Source organism: Furipterus horrens, unplaced genomic scaffold, assembly GCF_987537825.1.
Source record: "Furipterus horrens unplaced genomic scaffold, mFurHor1.1.pri manual_scaffold_2, whole genome shotgun sequence".
Taxonomy (NCBI): domain Eukaryota; kingdom Metazoa; phylum Chordata; class Mammalia; order Chiroptera; family Furipteridae; genus Furipterus; species Furipterus horrens.
This window is the reverse complement of record NW_028327172.1, coordinates 49,774,956-49,793,596: the sequence shown is the minus strand read 5'-3', so window position 1 is coordinate 49,793,596 and position 18,641 is coordinate 49,774,956. Positions and strand designations below refer to the sequence as shown.

Here is an 18,641-nt window from a genome sequence, read left to right as displayed (position 1 = left end):
CTCCCCCTCTCTCCCCTCCTCTCTCTGTAGAATATATCCTTGGGTGAGGATTAAAATAAAATAAAATTAATTAATTAAAATGTTTTGTAAATAGGATCACACACTGAAAAAAAATGTGAATTTGAAAGCTAGCCATATTAAAGCAAATTACAGTTATTACACAGATACATTTTAAGCCAAATCAGGAAGAATATTTTTTAAAGTCCTGTGTAATCTAAACCCAATTATGTTTGGGTTCATAATTTTAAAAGTTTTAATTTTATCGAGATGCTAGCATTTTAACCTGAGGATAGATCAGACTAATGACAACATCTAACATTTGCAAAGTATGTTAGGTCAACTAATATCTGTATGATACTTTACTGTCATATATGTTATTTCTCTTATGTTTTTAAATGTGTTAGACCACTAGACAGTGTTTCTAAAATGAATAACCCATCTTACTAGCTTTAAGTAATTCAAGCAGAGAAAGGAAGAGAAATAACTATACTCAATATTTATTGAATACCAACTACATTTCAGGCACCATGTCAGGTTCCTTGATATATTATGTAAACTTTTCAGGAACCTTTGAAGTAGCAATTAGTTTGCCTTCAGGAAGGCAGAAACATTGTTTCTTATACATTGTTGTATAATACCTGGCACATGATAGGAGCTCTATAAATATTTGTTGAATAAAATGAAAACTAGGCTCCAATAGAAAAACTGATTAGAAGTTGCACAGAAGGAGACAGTTGTAGTTGTAGTTTAAATGAGATCTGTTTGGGTATACAGTAAATGCTGTTTGTACACACCACACTGACTCCTGAAGTTGGCTTTTGAGAGAAGATACCAACACTTTGACTAAAGTTCTCAGTTCCTGACTGGGAATCAAACCCTCACCCTTTTGTTATACAGGATTATGCTCCGATCAACTGAGCAACCCAGCCAGAGCAAAGAAAACTGCTTATTAGGTCACAGACAACTGTTAAGAATGAACACCACACTCAAGTAAAGCATCCTTGCAATTTCTTTTAGCCACTCCTCTTAAGACAACCTTTCTTTCCTTAGGGGAGGAGAATAACATTCACTAATAGGAATACTCTTCTTTTTTTGTGTAAACTATTAGTAATACTTACTTCTATAAGCATCATATAGATATTAAATAATATAAATTATATAGACAGTATAAGGCATGTACCTATAAAACTGCTAAACTGAAAATGATTATTAGCACCTTTGATTCCCCACTTTGTGCCCCCTCCATCTGTGCTGATTTTGTGTTTATTATTTCCATGTTTAAAAAAGTGTTACCACATGGATGAACCTCTAGGCAAAATGTTGTTTGCATGGTTTACAACTTATTCGAGTGGAATTATACTATTCTTCTGTGATGACCTTTTTTCTTTCAGTATTATATTCCAATTAAATAAAAATCTCTGGGAAACAAGACTCGCATTAGTATATTTGAGACTCTCCAGGTGATTCGAATGTGTCTTCAGGGATATATTCAGAGTAGTGAAAATGCATGTTCATAACCTCAGCTTTGCTAGAGAAGTCCAAATTTCTACAGAATGGAAAGAATAAGTTTAAACTCTTATCAGCAGGGTGTGCTGTCCTACATCCTTGTCAACACCTGATATTTTCAGTCTTATATTTTGGTCAATATCGTGGATATAAAATGGGATCTTGATGTGATTTTAATTTGCTTTCCTCTGATAACTATTGATTGGGAATATTTTCTTATGGTTATTGGCCACTAATTTTCTCTTTTATAATATTTTCTATTTTGTTATCTTTATATATTAGTGTTTTTCTATCTGGAAAATATTACTCCTTTTTTTATATGTTTTATTGACTATGCTGTTACAGTTGTCCCAATTTCTTTTCCCTTTGCTGCCCTCCACCCAGCAATCTCCCTTCCTCCAGTAGTCCTGCCCCCCCCCGCCCTTAGCCCATGTCCATGGATCGTGCATATAAGCTCTTCTCAACATCCCCCCGTCCATTCCGCACCTTCCTGCTATGCTTCTTAATTCCTGCAACACTTCCCTCCCACTCCCGGCTTCCCCCTCCCAGCTGACCTCCCCCCACATGCTCCCCACACCTATGATTCTGTTCCCGCTCTGGTTGTCTGCCTAGTTTGCCTTTGTTTCCATTCCCTGTCTTCTGTTGTTGATAGTTGTGAGTTCGTTGTCATTTTAATGTTCATAGTTTTGATCTTCTTTTTCTTAAATCCCTTTAATATTTCATATAATAAGGGCTTGATGATGATAAACTCCTTTAGCTTTACCTGGGAAGCACTTTCTCTGCCTTTCCATTCTGAATGATAGCTTTGCTGGATAGAGTAATCTTGGTTATAGGTCCTGGCTTTTCATCACTTTGAATATTTCCTGACAGTCCCTTCTTGCCTGCAAAGTTTCTTTTGAGAAATCAGCTGACAGTCTTATAGGTAACCCTTTGTAGGTAACTATCCTCTGTCTCTTGCTGCCTTTAAGATTTTCTCTTTATCCATAACCTTCGGCATTTTGATAATGATGTGTCTTGGTGTGGTCTGTCCTCCCTGGGTCTAGTTTGTTTGGGACTCTCTGTGCTTCCTGGACCCATATGTCCATTTCCTTCCCCAGATTAGGGAAGTTTTCCTTCATTATATTTTTTGCATAATTTTTCAATTTCTTGCTCTCCCTCTTCACCTTCTGGCAACCCGGTGATTCGAATGTTGGCACATTTATAGCTTTCCCAGAGGTTTCTAAGCGTCTCCTCACCTTTTTTTCTTGTCTCCTTCTGTATTGGTTGACTGTTTATTTCTTCCTTATGTTCCAATTTGTTGATTTGAACCCTGGTTTCCTTTCCTTCACCACTTCTTTTATATGGGTTTTCCTTCATTTCAGTCAGGATAGCCTTCATTCTTTCCCCGTCCTGTTTAACCTTTGCTGTCAAGTCTGTGAGCATCTTTATCACCAATGCCTTAAAATTGTGCATCTGTTAAGCTCTCTATCTCATCATCCTTTAGGTGCACTGTCTGTTCGTTGCTTAGTTGTGTCACTGGGACCTTGATCTGCCCCCCTTCTGGGCCGTACTTCCCTGTCTCTTCATCATGACAGTTTTCTGTGTTTGCCTTTGTGATTTGGGTGGGGCTGTTGCACCTCTTACGTTATAAGGGGTGGAGCCTTAGGTATTCATAAGGGCTGGCGACCATTTCACCATGTTTTGGCACTGTATGTGGGGGAGGGGTCTGAGAGGGAAAAGTGCTGGTTGCCGCCGGTTTTCCAGGCACTTCTTGCCTTCCCATACTAAGCAAGCTGCCTCATTTTCTAGACTAGTAGCTTCTTCCTCCGCCCCAGCCCCCACTGGCTTCCATTGTCAGAAGTAATGTGGCTCTATTTTCCTTGGTGCCGGAACCACAAGCTATGTGGTCTGGTTTGGGGCTGGGATCGCTTCTCGGGTTTAAACTGTATGACTGTGTTTTCCACCCTAGGTACAGCCACCGCTGCCTGCCAAGCACTGCCCCAAAAGCCACTGCTCCGCTCCTCTTTCTCTCTGTCCCAGCTCCGCCTCTCCTACCTTTCTGGCCGATTATTTCTTCTTTATTTCTTTGCTGAACTTCCCTGTAGTTTCAGTTTTCTGGATTTTTTTTAGTTTTGAAGTGGTTGTAAATTTCTTATTTGTGAGGAGATGCAGCGTGTGTATTTACACCTTCATCTTGGCCGGAAGTCCCTAATCCTTTGTTGAGTAGCCTGTTGCTGATGTTTTCTCTCAGTTTGTGGCTTGCCTTTTCTCTTTGTACTGCCTTTTTATAAACAGAGTTCTTAATTTTAATGTAGTCAAGTTTTAGTCTTTTTCTTTATGCTTTGTGCTTTTCTATCTTGTTTAAGAATTCTTCCTATATTATCTCCTAAAAGTTTTATAGTTTATGCGTTACACTTACATGTTCTTTATCTATCTGGAGCTGAGTTTTGAGTATGATGTAAGAGTCCAGTTTTTTTTCCAAAATGTATAATTAATTATTTCAGTACAATTTACTGAATAGTTCATTTCTCTTCCTGTAATCACAATTACCAGCTTTGTCATATATCAAGTTTACATACACATTATCTCTACGTCTGTGCATTCTGTTCCACTGGTTTATCAGAATATCCTTGTGCCAGCACCTCATTCTCTGAATTGCTATAGCTCTTTGGTAAGTCTTAATATGTAGTAAGGTAAACCTTTGGCCTAATTTTAAGAGTTTTGTGACTGTTCTTGACCCTTTTCTTTTCCATGTAAACTTATGAATTGCCTTGACAAGCTTTGAAAAACCCTATTTGGTCTTTATTTGGAATAACATTGATTTTGTAGATTATTTTGGAAAAATTGTTATCTTTATGGTATTGAGTCTTTCTGTCTTTGGACTTGGTATATCATTCCATATATTCAGGAGTTTTAAAATATTTTTCAATGGATTTAATAATTTTCTTCAAAAAGATCATGAATACCTTTGTTACATTTATTCCTAGGTACTGTTTATTTTTGTGATACTATAAATTATCTTTGGAAAGAGTGTATTTTTCAGTTATTGGGTACAGTATTCAATATGTATTAGAATAAGATTATTAATTGTATGTGCAGATCTGTAGTATGCTTCCTGACATTTAGTCTTCTTTATCTGCCATTTACTGGTATGTTTAAATTCTCTGGTATATTTTTCAATTTTTCTCATGGTTTTTGCTTTATATATTTTTCAGGTCATGTTATTAGATATATACAACTTTAGAATCCCTTCTTGTCAAATCAACCTTTAATTTTATAGTGTCATTTTTTTCAAGCACAGCTTTTGGCCTTATGATCTATTTTGTTTGCTATTAATTTAACTATACCAACTTGGTTTTGATGATACTTGTTAGACTTTTTTTTTTTTTTTGCTCTCAACCTTTATTTTTGTCTTACATTTTAAGTATGTATCTTGGAAACAGTGTAGTAGAGCTCGTGTTTCTAAAAAATTTAATCACTTAGTCTTTGCCATTTTTACTATTTAATCTAGTCTGCTAATGTTTATTGTGACTACTTACGCATTTTGATTTTTTTAAAATGTGTTTAATTTATTGACTTGAGAGAGAGAAATCCATTTGTTGTTCCACTTATTTATGCATTCATTGGTTGAATCTTGTGTGTGATCTGACTGGGAATTGAACCCACAACCTTGGTGTAAGATTTTTTTAACCATCTTATTTTGTGCCTTTTATCTTTTCTGTTTTTTAAAAAATATTCCCTCTTTTATTGCCTTTCTTGAATAAATTAAGCATTTTTCTCATTTCATTTTTTCCCCCACTACTAGTTTAGAAGAGACCTAATGGGGTAAAAGAGAAGGGAGAATTTAAGGCAATGATTCTGAGTCTTGACTGCATATTGAATTCACCAAGGAACATTCAAAAGTATGAATGCCTGGGCTCTGCCCCCAGAAATTCAGATTAATTGGTCTGGGATGCTGTCTGGCATGAGGGATTTTTAAGCTTACCAAGCGCTTTTATATATAGTCAATATTGAAAGCTACGCTACTGGAGAAACTCGTAAACATAGGACATCAAATGTAGACACAAGCTTAGAAAGCTAGGTGATCATGACCAACATCCTTTTCACCCCATATTCATGGTTGCTTTGTCTCTGCCAACTAGGGGAATTCACTGGCTAGTTCGCTTTTCTTTCCATTATACTAGTATGCACAGATTTGTATTGCATAATATGTTGAGAATTTTGAATTAAAAAATTTTTTTAGTATTGAAAAGAGTTGGTTCTCAAATTGTTTCTTATTCAGAAGACAAAGCAGCTGACACATGAAATTGTAGACAGCATAACTGTTTAATTGGGTTTTATAAGGATAATTATGCAGAATAATTTACGAGTATATAGAGTTGTTAAATGTTAAATGTGGCTCATATTTTATAAGTGCTAGGAGAGTTTTCTGACAAGGCGAGACTAGGTGCTGAAGTGATCAGAGATGTTTACAGGGCAAAGTAAGCAGTTCGTGACCCTTTTGATATTTCTGCCTTTGATTTTTGCCTCCAACTTTGTTTTTCACTTTCTGCTTCCAAATTAATCCAGATTCATCACAGGTTCATCACAGGTCCCTTTCCAGAAAGTTAAATTGGTAGGCGTTTGGGGGAGGAAGAGACCCATGGTGAGAAGCAAGCATATAGGGTGAATTATTGATGCATATCACTTAACTAATGCAATAATTCTTTTTTCCAATTAGCATAATGTGCTGGGAATATAGTAATGAAAAAGTACACAGAAGTCTTTTTCCTCAAGAGGAACAGAGGTGCAATAAATAAAATATTTAAAGTAAAATCTGTAATACTTTAGGTATTGTGGTAACAGTCTAAAGATAGCTCACTAGTGTACTCTTCTTTCCAGTATTTATATCCTTCTGTTGTCCCCTCCCATACTTCATTTGTGTAACTAACAGAACAAGGTACAAGTGAAGCTTCCTTGGCTAGGTCATGAATCTCAGAGTTTCTGACTTGGTCTTTTGGAATGTGACTTCTACAGAATGTCAGTGTCAGTATAAGTCTGACTACCATAAGACCACCATGTTTGAACTAGCCCAAGCTAGTCATGTGGGAAGACTAAGTAGTGAGACAGAGATTCCTGGTCAGCACCCAGCTGTTTTAGCCATCCTAGCTAAGGCACCAGGCTTGTTGAAGATGTCATCTTGGACATGTAGTTCAATTGAGCCTGCAGATGACTTAAGTCCCAGGGGCCTTTTGTCTATTATCATGTAACAGACCCCAAGCACGAATCACCCGGCTGAACCTAAATAACCCACAGAATGATGAAAGATAGCAGCAGATTGTTGTTTTAAGCCTTTAAGTTTTAGAGTGATGTGTTACTCAGCAATAGATAATCAGAACAGATGGTGATTAGTACTGTGGAGGAAAGTAAAGCAGGAATAAGAGTTTAGGGAGTGCCAGAGAGAGAGAGAGAGAGAGAGAGAGAGAGACTCAAGTTTTTACTAGGTGGTCAGGGACAGCCTCTCTGAGAAGGTACTCAAACAAAAACAGGATGGATGTGAGGAAATAAGCAATGTTGATAACTGGAGGAAGAACATTCCAGTCAGAAGGCACAGCAAGTACAAAGGCCCTGTGGCTGAGCTGTCTGAAGTTTTCAACAAATAACCATGAAGGCCAGTGTGGATAGAGCATAGTGAGTGAGAAGAATGGTGGGAGTTGAGGGCAGATAGGTAGGTATAAGGGGTTGGGAGTAGGTGCAGATTATATGGGGCCACGATGTTCAGGGTTATAAGGTGCAACACTTTTTATAACAAATATATGTAATAATCCCTCTTCTCTCCTGAAATGAAATACAAATAATATAAGCTTTTTATGCACTCAATTTAAAAAAAAGAAAATAATGCAATGTTCTCAATGTAATATAAAGGAGACATAAGATGAAAGTAATATAATTTCATTATGTAAATGCTGTGGTATTAAAATTTAGAATACAAATAGCCTTTTTATGAGATACAGACTGGGAGAGCTATAAATTAGGATTTATACAGGTACCTTTTTTTTTCAATTACAGGTTATATTCAGTATTATTTTGTATTAGTTCCAAGTGTACAATGTAGTGGTTAGACAATCATATGCTTTACAAAGTGTTCCCTCCAATATTTTCAGTGTATACAGGTGCCTTATATTGGTAATTCAGATATCATGAACAATGTTGCTAACAGTGATGGGATTTTGTGAAATGGTGAAAAACTCTGGATAGAGTTCTACACCAAACAAAGTGCAGCTTTCCCTTAATTTACATGGAGGATGCAATCTAGAAAATTCAGAGTACATTGAAAGAACAAAATTTATATAATTCACTAACACAGATATTCCAAGGGATATTTGAAACTGTGGTAATACCCACTAAACTCCAGTACCTCTCTCTAGTGATTGTGATAATCAGAAATATTCCTACAAAGAACCTCCAATGTAGGACTTTGCAGGCCATTGTAAGAACTTTAAGAGAAATGGAAAGTCAGAAAGTTCTAAGCAAATGAATAACATAAATCACTTATGTATTAGTGATGTAATTCTAGCTGTTCTGTGGAGAGTAAATGGTGGGCGGGTAAGTACAAAAGATGAAAAAACAGTTAAAAGCTGATGCTGTAATCCAAGAGGACAGATGATAGTGGTTTAGACTAGAGTTGAAGTGGTAAGTCTTCAAATGTGGTTGGATCCTGGATATATTTAGAATGTAGTTTATGTGTGTCAATACCAGGGCACATTTTTAAAAAATTATCTTTACTCCCGGCCTGTGTTTTCCCATAAGTAATGTTAGCTATTTCAGCTCTGTTAGAGACCTTTGAACTTCTAATATGGTGGGGATTATTTTGTCCTACAAATGGTTGTTTCCATTGTTAATTAGAACAGAAAGCAGATTTTTTTTTTTATTATTTAACATGAACTTGCATGATGCTAGTTCAGACATTAGAATTTAGTTAAGTTCTCATAAATGAAAAGAAAATATCAACTTTATACACACTACAGCCTTTTGAGATTATACTCTTTAGGGCCAGTGCCATTTGTTTTGGGGAATGGGTTTTTGTTGGAAATTGGACATTTATTTTATGGATGTCATCCTTGAAAGAAGCAGTCCATGGCATTGTTGACTTCGGGAGACACTTTGATCCCCCAAAATGATACGGATCTTTTTTGGATAATTTTTGAATGGCATCAAAGTGATTCAACTTATGTAAATATGTCTTATAATAGCTTATCCTTAAACATCTCAGCCAGAGTGAAGGACAACCAAACCCACTCTTCCAAGTATCAATAACTTGCTTTGCTCCATGCAGCATATGCAAGAAAATGTTGGTGGGATTCGATTTTTAGTTGGGAGGAGGTGTAGGAAATAAGGGACTAAATTTTGTCAAAGGACATTTGGTAAGGCCTCAAGATGCTTTGTTTTGTTTTATAAATATTAATTGAATGCCTACTGTGTTCAGTGGCAACCACATCCTTCCAGAGCAGTAAAAGAAATATAAAATAGTTCTTGCCAGTACGGAGCTTATATTCCAGTTGAGGAGATGGGTACATACAAAGTTGAATAGTATTATAAAGTAGTGTATGATTGGGTGATAAAAGATTGGTATTATTTCTCGGGGGCGGGGCGCAGGCGCACATGTATTCTAGGGGAGAAACTATAAGCAAACACTTCAAAGTAAGAATGATTAAGGCGAAGTAGGGGAACAAGATCAGTTGACTTTGAAGGGTATTATCAATATGTTTCTCTATTTTTGAGTGTTTTCAATGAAGAGTAATGGGGAGGAAGCCCTAAAAGGTATGATAGGTTAAGACAAAGTAGAGGACATTCTACAGAACCAGTGAAGATTGTAAGCATGGGAAAGACTTGATGAAAGCAGCAAAAATAGGTCAGAAGAGGAAGACATAGGAGAGAAGGAGGTAAAAGACCATTGGCATTAAATCTACATGTGAGTGATAAGCACTAGGTCTTGGTAGAAATTTGTGAAAATAGGAAGAAAGGAACAAAATAAAAGTTTTTAGGTGTTAAGGGGAAAGAAAAGGTTTGGAATCAATGCTTCATGATCAGAAAGCTAAAAGAGGAATATTTTGGTAAAAAATATTCCAAATTTTCTGTGACTACTTGAACATTTTCCTTTTACAACCTCTTCCCAAGATTGTCACTTTTTCCTTCATCTCAGTGGGAGAAGATATTCATTTAGTTGTTATGTCAAGTATTTTAGGACTGTTGCCCTTACATAGTAAACAACTAAGGTTACTGAGAAACAAATGAGTTTATTTGGGAATAACAGAGGAATTGCAATTTGGGACATGCAAGCTATGGCGAACCATAGGCAAGTTCGAATGAGAGATCATCTTTTACTGAGTTCCGGAGGAAATTGGGGAGGGTTGTTTGAACAGGAGTCCATTGGTAGACAACAAGAGCTTGAAGTTTTGGCAGTTTCTTATTGGCAGTGAGCAGAGAGGGCAGTTGTTGCTAAGGCAAGAAGGGAAGAAATAGCCCTCTTCCTGCTGGTTATGTAAGATGAAATGAAGCCTCCCTTTATGGCTTTTCAACTCCATTTTAAATGAAGTTTCATTATTCATTTTCTCGGAGCTTAGCTCTGGCAGTAGATGTCCCTTCTTATACAGAAGGGGCTAGAAAATGGGGTGAGAAGATAGTTTATGGTCTGGGACTATATAATATCCATCTTTATGACCCCAGTCTGACAACTAAGAAGACAAAATTAATAATTTATGAATTATAGTGAAGAAAATGTTTGTTACATTTTTTTCTGACCACTTCACATTTAGTAGCAAGTCTGATTTTTGGCAATTTGCATTGTTTCTCTCCTGAAAGAAAAAAAAAAAATCACCTTTTGTTTTGCCCCAGCCTCACTCTCTGATCTTACAGACTCCAGGACCCTTTTCTCAGTTCTTCTCTTGCCTTGTTCATTCTCACTTTCTCAGACTGCTCAGCAGGAAAGCAGACTGTTTACAAACAGTCTGAGCTAACAACTTCCTTTCCTGTGGATCAAATAGTTGCCCAAATGAAACCTTTCTCAGGGCTGAGAGGGGGTGTTCTAGTTAGTGGGTGTTCTGGAATGTAAATGGATCCTTATTTTAAGAAAGATTAATTTTATACTAGAAGTTCAGTGTACACACACCAAGATACACACATACTTGTAGCAATTAGGAAGTATGGAAACATAAACTGGACTTAATTAGAAATTACTAGATCCGTGAAAGGCCTACTTAGATAGCTTGTTAATAATAGGCGAATCTCAAAACTAACATACCCACAATGTAGACTGCAGTTTATTGAGCCTGTTTGCCTTGGCTTTGGTTTTTATTTGTGCGGTACCATCTGACAGCATGCCAGGGCAATTTCTGTAGCATGATCGCAAGCACCCTTTGAGACACAACTTGGTGGGGAACATAAAACTACCAAACCACACATCTTTGGGGACTGCATGACAGATTTAGTTCCTATGTTTGTTTTGTTTTATATGATCATACTTAGGAGAGTGATAGTCTTTTTTATAAAAGCATCTTGAGCCCTGTAGCACTGTTTCTTCTGCACAGGAAAATACAGGGGAGCAACCTGGTATATTAGGAAAATGATTATTCTTGAAGCTGAAAAATCTGAATTCTGTGACTGGTCTTGGCAAAATCTGGTGTGGTATGACATTTGCTTTCATGTTTAACACAACATTTTAAAGTTTTAGGACACACACACACGTTGTATTAAGTTCTCATCTCCCTCAAAAGTTCTTTGATTCTTTATCATTTGTATCACAAAAGGCATAGTCTCTATAAAACCCTTAATTGGAGTAAAGGAATAAAGTAGGGTATTCACTGAGTATGTGGAGCTTCCATGGTGAGTACTCCTCCTTCCTTCATGCTCTTCAAAGGAAATTGCAGATTATGGTAAACAGGGCAGTGGCATGCTGTTTTGATTTTAGACCTTTGAGGTGTCTGTGCCATGTTTCATCTTCATGCATTCTGGTCTCACCTTTTCCTTCTGGAATTATGAGTAAATAGAATAGGAAAAATGAGCGGGTGGAGGGACAAAGTTAAAGATGGAAAAAGAGTGAAGGGATAAACTAGGATATGGGTGCTTCAGTAACTATGGAAGTCAAATGGATTTTCCATTGTTGATCATATTCCTTTCCACTCTACAGCTAACTGCTGTTTACCCTCTTCCCACTGCATATTTTACATGGAGGCAGAGTCAGACTTTTGTGGGTTTTCTATTTCATTCCCTTCAGATTTTGAAACTACTCAGCTCTATTCTGCTATGAGAACAGATAACTGGAGGGCAATTCAAAATATTTACTTAATCTTTTTTGGAACTCCTCAAAGAAACAGGGATGATTTTAGACCCCCATGATGACAAAAACTCACAGGGATACACACATTTTTAAATTTTTGGTAGTTCATGGTTTCCCTTTTCTTGGCTCTGCATTTTCTGTCTTCCAATAGCAGAATAACATAGCAAAAAATAATTTTCTGTTTTACAGGATTTTCTGTTGCATTAATAAACTGTATGTAATCTGGGAAACATTAGTTGAATCATAATATTAAGAGTAGAAGGGAATTTTAAGTCATCCATTGTGATTTTCAAATGTTTTTGCTCAGAGGTCTTTTCCAAACAAAATCTTATACCAAGGCTCAATACATAAACTAGAGAAAGTAATGACTGTGTTTATCAGGCAGTTCCAGTCTGTATTGTTTGGTTGATAATTTATATCCATCACCTATATAAATCTCTAGAACATTAGAAAGTTGGGAGATTGCAGGAAAAGTCTTTAGTTTTGTAAGACTTCGAACATATTGCAGAACAACCCTGACTCCGGCCCACTGAATGCCTCTACAAATTTCCAAAATGTTTACTAGGGAACATTATCATCTCCATTGAGAAGCACTAATCTATAATCATTCCCCTAGTAATCTTACCCAGTTCCAAGGCTTTGTGTACCATCAAAATATTGATAACTACAGACTTTTATCTCTAGCCCCAGCTTCTCTTTCTGAGCTACAGATTTGTAGAAGCAACTGCCTATTTGACATTTTTCCTGTGATGTCCAATATACATTCAAACATATGTCTTCAATAGAACTCTTGATTTCTTTCCTCTAAAGCCTCTTCCACTTCTCCTCTCTCCCATCTCTGTAAACGTTACTGTTACCTACTCAGTTGCTTCAGTTAAAAACCTGGAAACAAAATGTAATTCATGCTACCCCAGCCTGTCGTTTCTAACCCCACATCTAATTTATCAATAAATTCTATTAACTTAGCTAAACAGAAATTCTCAATCCCTCCATTTATTTTTCCTATGTTACCTCTATAATTTAAGACACTGTCTTTTCTCCTATTACCTATTCTCTACTCAAACACTAGTGTAATCTTAATACATATCATGCCACAACCCTGTTTAAAACACTTCAGTGGTTACTCTGTGTTCCTAAAATCAAAATTTCTTATCATGATTTATAAAGGCACTACAGTGATCTCACTCCTGCCTGCCTCTCCAACAGAATCGTTTAACACTCTCTGATGCTTGATCTTCTCAAGGTACAGTAACCTACCTTCTATTCCTCGAATATATGAAGCCTCCTTCCCAGCTCCTGATCTCATGGCTGTTCTTTGTACCTGGAATATTCTTCCCAGTACAGAGTATAACAAACGCACACTCACCGTTCAGGTTTCTGCTTGCATGTCAGTGCTTCAAAGAGCGGCCCCTCCTCACTCCCCACATCCTTAATTCTTCTCAACATCTTGTTTCTTTCTTCCTTCCTTCCTTCCTTTCTTTCTTTCTTTCGTTTTTTTCCTTTTTTTTTTTTTTAGAGACAAGGGAAGGAAGGGAGAAAGAGAAGGAGATAAACATTGATTGGTTGCCTCTCCTACATGCCCCGATCAGGGACCAAACCCGCGACCCAGGCGTGTGCCCTGACCCTTGAGCAGGAATTGAACCGGTGACCTTTAACTTTGTGGGACAATACCCAACCCACTGAGCCAGGTGGGTCAGGGCCATCTTGTTTCTTCACATGTTCATTTTCTTTGTCCCCCATTAGGCAGTGTAAGCTCTCAAAGAAAGCTTTCTAATTCATTGCTCTGTCTGCACAGCCTAGTACAGTATGTGGATGAATGAATGTACATGTATATACAGGTTAGTGTAGAAGTACATGGGCAGGTCATCTTTCCCAGATAGGCCTTCTATTTAAGGCTTTGTTTAGTCCTTGATTATGTTAAGAAACTCATTTTGCTTCCTGTTGTGGGGGGACAGTGTATTGCTGTTCCTTAGACCCCTTTACACGAAAAAACAATTTATGAAGAGCTTTTGTATATGTGAGTTTTATTTTGATATTTGCCATATTAGAAATCAAAACAAACAAAAATTTAAATGACTTTGAAGCATAACATACTAGCAATAAGGAATATAATCTTACTGGACATAAACAAAAAAATTCAATTTCTAAACATGTTAAAACTCTTAAAAAGGCAGTTTTTAATGCAGGAATTAGCAAGGTTTTAAGGCATTTTAAAAACTGATAATTTACTTACGAGACACAATAGTATGTTTCTACTAAAAGTGTTAACTAAAATACTACTGAAAGCCTACTAATGTTAACCCTTTTTCTGTATTTCTATTGTAACATGCAATACACATGAAGAAAAATACAGAAAATATACAGCTTGATGATTTATCATAAAATAAATTTATGATTTATCATAAAATTTTAAATACTATTTCATTTAAAATTAACTATAATAAACTCATATTTTAGTATAAATAAACTATTTCTAGAAAAGATAATATATATTTTCTAAAACCCAAAGAATTAGTGAGAAAATTGGTATTTTATATATTTGCACATCTCATTAATGTCTGAATAACATAAGACACTTGGAGTCTCTTCTCTCTGCATTCAGTCTGTCACAGTGTGTTGTTTGGGTGAAGTATATTAAGAAAATCTAGCCTAATATAAATATGTAGTTGGAAAAAAGGAGTATTCTAATAGCCTTTTCAGATTATTGTGGCTATTGTTCTTTGATACGGTACCACAACTCAACAAATGGTAGTTTCTTAAAGATTAGTTACAGTGTAGAATGTATACTCATCAAAATGTGCTCATCCTCTCTGCTGGCTATTGCTTGTGCCTGGAACATTACCATTTCTTACTATAACATATATATTTTCATCCTTTCATACTCTGTTACATTAACATCCTTTGGTCTAGCTTACAATTTGAGTAGATCTTTTACCAGTGCATAATTTTGTAGCATCATACATTTATCTGGATAATATTGGTAATCTGAGTTACACAGACCTTTTTATTGTTGACACATTTCATTATGCACATTATGCTTCAAAGTTCCTATTAAGGAATGTTTTAGATTATGTAGAGATAATTAAGTAAGCCCTGTTCCTTCTTATTTATTTAATTATTGGTTTTATTATCTAATTCTGAAGCTTCTGGGCACATTTACCAATTTAAATAAATAAATAAAACCTACATTTCTATTTATGAATCTCATCTTTGCAGTAAAGAAGCAGAGTGAAAATCAAGTTGTGCCCTATATGAGTACAGACAACCTTCTCAGCTTGCTGGTGCTACCTGTATTCTGTCTGAGTTCTTTATCTCGTTTGTATTTGCTGAGACTGGTAGGAATGAGATCATTTGTCTTGGCAAATGAATGATGTAGCATATTGATCGTAGAGATCCATACGCTGACTGGCTTTTTAAAAACAGACTTTGCTTTTTAAAGTAGTTTTTGTATGACAGCAAAATTGCGCAAAGAAATAAATATTTCTCATGTGCCCCTGCCCCCACGCATACATAGCCTCCCCCATTATCAAAGTCCTGCATCAGAGTGGTACAGATGTTACAGCTGATTACCTTACCTTGACGCAATATGATTACCTAAAGTCCATAGTTTACATTAGGGTTCTCTCTCTGTGTTGTGCATTCTACATGTTTGGGTGAATATATAATGGCATGTTTCCATGATTGTAGTGTCATATAGAATAGCTTCTCTGCTCTAAAAACCCTCCATGTTCTCTCTCTTCATCCCTCTCCTCCCAGCCCCTCGCAGCCACTGATCTTTTTATTGTCTCCACAGTTTTGCCTTTTCCAGAATGTGATACACAGTTTTGACCCTTGAACAATGTGGGGGTTATGGGTGCCAGCGCATCGCACGGTTGAAAATCTGCATATAACTTAAGTCCACCCTCCACATACATGGGTGAATTCCCAACCATGGTTGAAAATACCCTGGAACTGCACAGATCCACTTATACATGGAATCCTATCTGCATTGTTCAAGGGTCAATTGTAGTTGGAGTCATGTAGTACGTAGCCTTTTCAGATTGGCTTCTTTCACTTGGTAATATGCATTTGTTCCTCCATGACTTTCCATGGCTTGATAGCTCATTTCTTTTCTTTTTAATGTTGAATAATATTTTATTATCTGGAATTGCCATAGTTTTATTTTTCCCTTTCACCTACTGAATGGCATCTTGGTTGCTTCCAAGTTTTGGCAATTGTGAATAAAGCTGCTATAAACATCTTTGTGTACTTCAGCTCCTTTGGGTAAATACCAGAGTCTCATTGCTGGGTCTCAGGGCAAGAGTGTGTTTAGTTTTATAAGAAACTGCCAAACTGTCTTCCAAAGTAGCTTTACCATTTTGCATTCCTACCAGAAATGAATGAGAGTTTCTATTGCTCCACATCCTCGACAGCATTTGGTGTTGTAAGTGTTCTGGATTTTAACCATTCTAATAGGTGTGTAGTGGTAATGACTGGCTTTTTAGTGTGGTTGGCCAGGATACTACTTTTGAGTCATTTTCCGTGGATCACATGGTTCATACACCCCCAACGCCACCCTCAGCCATTAAAATGAGCAGCAGTTAGTTCTTTCAGCAATCTGTGAGCCGGTTATTTTTGGAATGTTAGTACACCTAAAGGAATAAGAAACTTGGGGAAAGTTCTGTAAGTTCCTTCTGGCTGTTAACAAACCAGATTGATTAATGCATGAATAAATTAGGACTTTGTCTATGTAATCTCCTCCAGACATATTCTCAAGTTTCAAAACCTCTTAACATGAAAGCTTCATATTAAATATCTTTTGTTTCACAGTGTTAACCCATGATATTAAAAAAGATTGTAGTTCCTCGGTTACATTGTCTCTTATTGATTATTGTAACCCCTCATTTAGCCTAGTACCAGGCACGTGGTAGTCACTATAAATATTTGTTCAGTTGAAAAGTGAATTGAAGTATGGTCTGGAAATACGGGAGATTTCTATATTTGAGATGAAACACAAATTTATTTCTCACTGGAGAGAAAGAGCTTAGAAAATCTTCATTCATGTTAATAATGCTAAGGAATACAGTGATCAAACGAACTGGATTAATCAGAAATTAAAATATACTATAAAGTCCCTAAATTATTTGGTACACAAATAAACCAATGGGGTATAAGTAAAAGCTCAGAAATAGATCCAAGTTTGTATGGAAATATATAAAGGTAGTGTCTCAAATCACTGAGGTAAGTCTTGATAAGTTATCTTTGTGGCCATATAATTGTTTCGCCCAGGAATAAGTGAAGAATTTTTATTTACATTGTAGCAGATAGAGTGATGTAAATATATGTTTTTTTCCTGTGTAACTTCAGGATAATGATGCCGTGGTAGTTTCTGGTAGTCCTAGCATATCAGTAGTAATTTCTGTAATTCTTACAATTATGGTACGTAATTCATCTATTCTTATCCTGTCTTCAACATATGTCTTCAACCCCTGAATATTTTAACTTATTTGGGAGAAATAGTAGAATATAAAGGAATATTAAAATATTTTTAAAGTACTGTACACTGAAATAAATATTTGGAATCAGAGCCTTTGTTCATTGTGAAAAATATTTCTGAACATAAACCATCAAGAATGCTTGTTTCTCATTACCTGCATCATGCTTATTGATTTTTGTCATTATGGTGTATTGATAGTGCATAAAATATTTTCATTTTTGTTTTATTTATTATGTTTAGTTATCTTGTTTTCTTTAATATACAGATAAATCTATTCATTTGGAAAGTTTATATTTAAGTGGGCTATTTTGGATCTTAGAACTCATTTTCCCTTACAGAAATAGATAATAATTATATTCACAGGCAAACCATAACATTGTTTAATGCATCAGATAGGTAAATTACCGCAACTGTTAATGAAAATTTACAGAACACTAGTAATTAAGCAAAACAATAATGGTGAAACTGAATAAGAAATAGTTTATTTCATGCTTGAAGAAAATAGGAGAATGAAAGGTATTAACATTTTCAGAGATCATACAATACTATGCTGTACATTTTTAAGTCCTGTAAATATTGATCTGTATTTAAAATTTTTTAAACATACCAAAAAGTATGGAGAATAATACAATAAACAACCAAATACCATCACCCAGCTCAATATTTTCCTTCAGAAACTTTTTTAAATAAATGAAACATGGCATTTTTAGGATTATGTTGATTTTTGCTTTAAAACTCATAACTCTTTTAGTGCTTGATGTAGGTTTGGATCATATTGTCACTTGAAATCATAAAGAGAGAAGGAAATAGAGAAGCTGTCCCAAAGGTGACTGGGGTGATCTGTTAGAGAGCAGAAGGGTTGTAGAGAGTATATATCAATGTATGCCTTCTTTGGAACTGAGTGAGCCACATCCTTGAGATAGCAGAAAAAGATGAAATTGAAGAGATATATACATATATCTTCAGAATTAGGATGGATATCAGAATTAGGTAGATGGTGTTGGGAAATAGGCAGAAGAATGAAGATGTCTTTTATATTTAGCTAAAAACTATTTAATTACATAGGATATCTATAAATTACATGTTTATTGGAAATACATTCTCTACCCTTTTGCCTTTTTAAAAATTCTTGTAGGTGTTAAGATGATTGGTGATATTAAAGAAAAACCACAGTAAACAACTATTTACAGTTCTACTAGAAATGTAATAGAAAATTAATAAATTCAGTATAGTTATAAAAATTAATATAAGAAATAATTCCTTTCTGGTATACTGCCTGCTTATCAGTACCTATGTTTAAAAACGAACAAAACACTAATAATGCATTTTTAGACCAGCAAAGCCCTGACACTTTGCTAACTGCTT

General features: G+C 35.8%; 1 protein-coding gene and 1 pseudogene across 5 annotated transcripts in view; one reads left to right on the top strand and one right to left on the bottom strand.

Annotated features, from left to right (window-relative positions):
* Positions 1–18,641, top strand: part of NARS2 (asparaginyl-tRNA synthetase 2, mitochondrial) — a 109,864-nt gene that overhangs the window by 26,787 nt on the left and 64,436 nt on the right. The window lies entirely within an intron of this gene.
* On the bottom strand, positions 9,762–13,503 carry LOC150018556 (uncharacterized; annotated as a pseudogene).